This window comes from Typopeltis vanoorti, chromosome 15, assembly GCF_054136105.1.
Source record: "Typopeltis vanoorti isolate ZY-2024b chromosome 15, IOZ_Tvanoo_1.0, whole genome shotgun sequence".
NCBI classification, from domain to species: Eukaryota; Metazoa; Arthropoda; class Arachnida; order Uropygi; family Thelyphonidae; genus Typopeltis; species Typopeltis vanoorti.
In genome coordinates, this window is record NC_143563.1 from 19,987,061 (window position 1) to 19,993,266 (window position 6,206).

The window sequence follows — 6,206 nt, forward strand, 5'->3', positions numbered from 1 at the left end:
CTTGTTGCTGTAGTAACAGTTTTTAGAATCATGAAACGATTCAACATATTTGTATTATTTGAACTGTATGAATACAAATATGTAGAATAATTTTATGAAAGTCTTATAATATAATATTTTCCCTGCGCAGAATGATAAACATATAAAATGTGTTATATTATTGTAAATGACCTAAATTGAATTCTTTTGTATTATTTCTTTATTAAGTATTACTAAAGCATAGTTCCTCACAATTCACTGACTCTTCCGCTGAACAGGATCATTCCATTTCTCTTGTCAACAATAAGAAATAGAAATGGATGATTTGCAACGAATATATTATGACTAATAGATATTGGTATTCCGATTAATGTCGCCCCAGCTGCTTCACTTCCTTCTTCGTTCACTTCGATAAAAGCCTTATGAATTACTGTCGAAACGGAAAGTGAATTAGCATCACTAATCCCACCGAGATCAGCCTCATTGCCGAAAACCTTTCTCATTTGCATATCTTGGAGAACATTGTTCATTTCTTTGGTGTATTCGAATTTAAATTTGGGAATCATGATTCTTCCCAATATAACTTCGTTCAGAGTGTTGTCAATTTCATTGAGAAGTTCTTTGGAGAGTTTTTCTTCCAGTGAAGACAGACCATCGATTTCACTTGGCAATAAAATCCTCATCACGATGTCCTCACCTTCGTAAGGAAGCTCCAATACTTTTAAGTTGTATTCGTTAATGAATGCATAAGGAAATATTTCATCGTACATGAACATCATGGACACATCTTTACTGGCGGATTGCAAACCATTATTATAAAATGGAGCAGGAGTAGTATATTGGGGATCAAACGGCTTCTTCCACGTACCTTTAAAGTAAACAGCATTCAAAAGCATGGCGACAGTGTCAGGATCCAGAGATTCTACGAGTTTCTTTATTTTCTGGTTCGTATTTTCTGTAACCCAAGAATTAATTTCGGCTACTGCTTGTTCTCCTTGCTTAAAATCGATATTTCTGGCAAGAGCTTTAAAATAATCCATCAGCCCTTGGACATAATTTGGATTGATATCGAAGTCGTTTTGAAAAAATGCTGCATTGGCCACTTGAAGGGTGTATTTGTTAGATGACGATAGTATCAGCTCTAGCAACTGTTTAAATGATTTCGGTATTTCTTCCTCTTTAAGATGGGTGTCGCTGTATCCCATCGTCTGCATAATTTCAACAGCTGTCGATCCTCTAGCCCCATATAACAACATAGCAATGGCTGTTGACAAGCTAAATGGAGAATAGAAGAGGTTTCCTTTTTCCGATGACAACTCTTTGTGTAGATTGACTGCAAAGTAGTTGTTTGCCAACGCCACCTGGTTATGGAGTTGTTCAGATTTTGGTGCAGGTGTGCATTCCACATAAAATATAAAAAGACAGATTCCGAAAAATATTCTTACGAAATCCATTCTGAAAAAAAAATAAAATAAAATAATAATAAAATTAAATTAAATAGCAGAATTTATTGTTTCAGAATAGTTAAATAATAATTATGTTGTTATTTCCAATTATAATATTTAAAGAAGTGGAGTTATATTTATATATAATGATATTAAGTTCTTTCATTACTTTACACAAATAATCTATCAATAGTTTGTAATTCACAATTAAAACCTCTAATCATTAAATTTACATCATAAATTAACAATAGATGACATTAAGGAGAAAGAGGTTGGACATCGGGTGTGAGAAAATTCGACTCTTTTGCTCAACACCCGATCTTTATTTAATAGCAGCAATTCTACCAATAAGTCCTTATAAGGACTGGCTTAAAGGGGTTAAGCAAGAATACTTTTCATCTTCCCCGTTATCTGTAGAGGACAGTGTAGGGATAAGGTGTTATTGAGCTATTAAAGCTCTGATCATGGGAGGAGGCTAACAGCAATAGCCGAGCCTCAGTTAGGACTTCTTGACTACAGCATTGCCATTCATTACCCTCAAAGGGTATTAATCACCGCATCTCACGGTCGATTCAACTCTCCCCCTCAACCAATAAGTTCTTAAAAGAACTGGGAGATGGACTGTAATTGACTCTTTATCCCGTCATCTGAATGAAGAAAATCTGTGTGCATGGGGTGTTATTGAGCTAAAAGCACTAGTCATGGCAGGGTAACTGCAATAGCCGAGCCTCAGTTAAAACTTCATTGGCTACAGCAGTACCGTTCGTTACCCTGGATAGTCCTAAAAAGGACTTGATACTAATCACCATCAGACCTCCTCTACCAATCTACCAATAAGCGAAGTTGTAATTTTACTAATAAGATATGGAACAGAATAACTTAAATGTCGAAAGTAATTTTAGAAAAAATTTAAAATATTTAATGAATTTAAAAATATTCAAATAATTTTAGTTATAAATATATATATAATATTATTTTTTATACAAATATAAACGAAATATCTAAAGAAAGTCTATGAATATGCAACTACATTCATTAACACTTCTCTCCAATTCTTTTAAAAATTTTGCAAGAGGTCTTGTTTTGAACTTGTTTTGGGGATTTGGAGAAATGCAAAACTGTTACATTGTGCGAGAGGAGGAGGCGGGGGGAAGAAATTGCAGTTGACTACAGAGGTCAATAAAGACCTTTCCAAAAATTAGATCTTCGGCAAGGTGAAAAATATATAATATATAAAGAAATATAAGGTCAAAATGCATTTTTTTAAAATCGAAACGTATAGAATACACTTAATTTCAAGAGCAATGAAGATTTGGTCAATAAATTAACAGGGAAATTCTCTATGAAATTAAACCTTGCTTTCAAAAATCATTAATCAAAGGATGTGGAATATTTATCAAGAAAAAAAAAAAAAAACATTTTCAATTCATTCCTTTGCAAAGTTTACACATTTCATTCAGTTGAATACAATTCCAATTCTACTTTCTATGTCATGAGTAGGTCCTTCATGAAGCGCCCCCTAGCGTCCAAGGCTTCTTTTGTATTCGTAACCGCTATCCCAGAGAGAGTGGTTTAACCTATGCTCATAATATATTTTGTAAGTAAATTGCGTGTGTTCTCCTAACAGGTTTGTTAGGAGACCAAGTTTCCGGAGGGAAAACCATACTACCTTCGTATGGGACAGACTGATTCACTCCCGTTCGAAAAGATCTGATAATAGTTCTTCACGAGCTAGATGGGACTCTTTGCCCACTTTGAAAATCAACCACAACTTCACTCTTTTTGGGTAGTAGAATGCGTGACCTTATATACGTGACATGAAATACTTATATACACATATGACCAGCGGCGGCTCGTGCATAGGCACTGCGGAACTGCAGCATCCCCAATTTTTCTCGTCATATAAATATATTTATTAATTTATTTATATTTGCTTGTAATATTTAATTTTATCATCAACAATCTTATACAATTATCTTATTGTGTATAAAAAATAAGAAAAATCCATCTTGTAGCACTTAGGAGTGGGAAGGACGCTAGCAGCACTGTGTTTAAAGAGATAGATGTATGAAAAGAGATAGATGAGTGCTCCTGATGATGGTTGAATCGTTAAAACTCCTCATTTGCGAAAGATAACGTATGAGGAAATAACGTAGATACTTCCAAATACGCGAACCAATTTTGTTATTATTATAGATTTCTTTCAGCATTTCGATGGATAAACATGCGAATTAGTATGTTAAACGTGGGAATATAATTAGGATCTCTAAGTTGTGTAGATCACGAAAAACGTAGCCAGGAAAAGCTTTTCAAACTGTTACAATAAAATGGCATACATGGGACATTATATCGAGCACTGTGTTGTCTATATTTCAGTTGTAAGTCAGTAGTTAGAATTGATCAGAAGATGGTGTGAAGTAAAATCAGGTACATCTCCCATTCATCATCTATAATCTATCTATCTATCTCTCCCTTCGGTACAGACGGGTTTGGTTTCCTCCTAATGAGGAGTCACGGCGAAATAATGCAGCCGGAATGTCAATCCTTTGTTACATCCCTAATGGATGTGTTCACGGGGCCGGTTTGCCTATGAGGGATGAAAAAAACTATCTGAACTGAGGGGAAAAACCCTATTGCCCGCGCCCGAGACTGGCTAACTTGGCTATGGCTGAGGAAAATCCTTGAGCTCCTCACGTCTTCGACGGGAATCGCACATACGTCACTCCGGGCATATGGTTGCAAAGCGCAAAGCCGCTAGGCCAGTGAGGGCGAACCTATGATAACCGTGTCAGCACTGACACACTTGAAGGATTCAGGTGACAGACCTTGGATGTTGAAAAATATTGGTATTCTGATGAAAAAACTGCGATAAATCGTGTAAGATCGCTCTCAGTTAAGGCGAAGGTAGGTTTGTTCATTGAAAGAATTTTCTACCAGTAGTCAGCAACAGAAAAGTCCTTAAATGTAATGTAAGTTTGTAATTTCAGTTTATTAAATTAATTGTATAATATGAATTCGTAGATTTCATATCAATGTCCTATTAAATAAATAGCCTAATATGATATGTATAAGTCACTATCTGTGATTATGTAGTTACATTTATAATGCATGTATGCAAGTGGCACATCAACAACGTCAATATATATAAAAAAAAAAAGTTTGACACACCTGGGTAAAAAAATTCGCCATCACTGCTCTAGGCTAACCGCGAGGGACCTATAATCTATAGAGATAGCGTTATTACAGAAAGTGGCATTAATATGTGATATTAATGCCACTTAATTGAATAACTGTTTGATAAATTTTTCACAAAAATCAGCATTAAAACACCAAAAGTATTAAACATGGGCAGGAACGCTGAAAACTTCAACTGCATTCTCAAAGAAGAATCTACACCACAAGTAAACTACCGAACAAGTAAAATTTTCAACTATTAGGCACAAATTTTAGTGATGGCAAATTAAATATAGAAATCTTCAACAGAATATGCAAAACTGGTATGGTAGGGAGTCAGGATAAATGTATATGGAATAAGAGAAAAATTGGCAAAAACACTATCTATCAATTATAATTAAACCTGCGAGTTATAAGACCGTGTTCAAACCAGTTTTAAGTTATGTACCTGCGAGTTGGGTTAGAAATCAAGCACTCCGTGATCACAGATATGAGAGAACAAATTAGGGAAGTGAACAGATGTCATTAGTAGCAGAATTCTATTCATGATATTAGGAAGCAACATGACATTATTATGTCATGTTCACACTGAAACAAAATAGGAGAAGACAGGTTAGCGAAACAGGTGTTTGATGCCAAGGTGACAGGAAAAACTCAGAGGAACACCAAGATCTAGGTGGACTGATTCAGTTAGAATGAAATGTTAGAAAATAAATTAAATAATAGGAATAAAGTGTCATTAAAAGTACATCTCGATTTAAATCGAATTTTTAGTATCAATAATGATATCTGCAAACGCATACTAAAGTATTAGTACTTACCTAGCAGAAGAAATGTTGTTAACACAGTTCGGCTTTTCTTTTTCAATGATCTTTTTCAATACATCCCAACATGACGATCACTAGTGGTCATTTTTATGTAAAATGCTTATTTCTTAGTACGCATGCGCCAATAGTCAACCTATTACTACAGACTTGGGCGATGCCAAATTTCAGTTGATCGTCACATCAAGTAGATGTCATTGCCTGATGTCATCGGCCTCTTCAGTGAGACTGCCCTTGCACTCTCACTAAAGATGCCCAAGTACGTCTCAGCAAGATATTTCTTAGAACAAACAAGTTTCTCAACTTCATTCCACAACACCCATTCTTTCACGTCAACTTTGGTGTAGTTTATTTACTTTTCCCAAAAGACAGTTTACTAGCGGCGATGAAATATGTAGATTACTAAACAAGGTGTTAAAACAGTGAATTTATCTTCCTTTCTTCATAGATGATCAACATTATTTCTAATGTCAACACAGATTAAGTCTGGAAAACAATAAAGGTTAATGTCTTGAATGGATTTCACAAGAGATATTTAATTTGTATAAATAACTGAAATGACTAGTAATTTACACCTTCGTCTCTTCATTTATTACAACTTGAAACAATTCATTTCGTGTGAAACAAAATTGCTACGTTCATATATAACCCACACCACAAGAAGTAACAGATAAATTCCACTTTCGTGCTTTACAGGATAATTTATCTTACATTTTATTTGAAATAAAAATAATAATGCTAAATAAATAACTAAATTCCATGAACTCCGTAGGTCAATCGTTAT

The 6,206-nt window shown here is 34.6% G+C and overlaps 1 pseudogene; it reads right to left on the bottom strand.

The window, feature by feature from the left end:
* Positions 1-227: 227 nt before the first annotated feature.
* On the bottom strand, positions 228-5,427 carry LOC150098447 (intracellular coagulation inhibitor 2 pseudogene; annotated as a pseudogene).
* Positions 5,428-6,206: the final 779 nt, after the last annotated feature.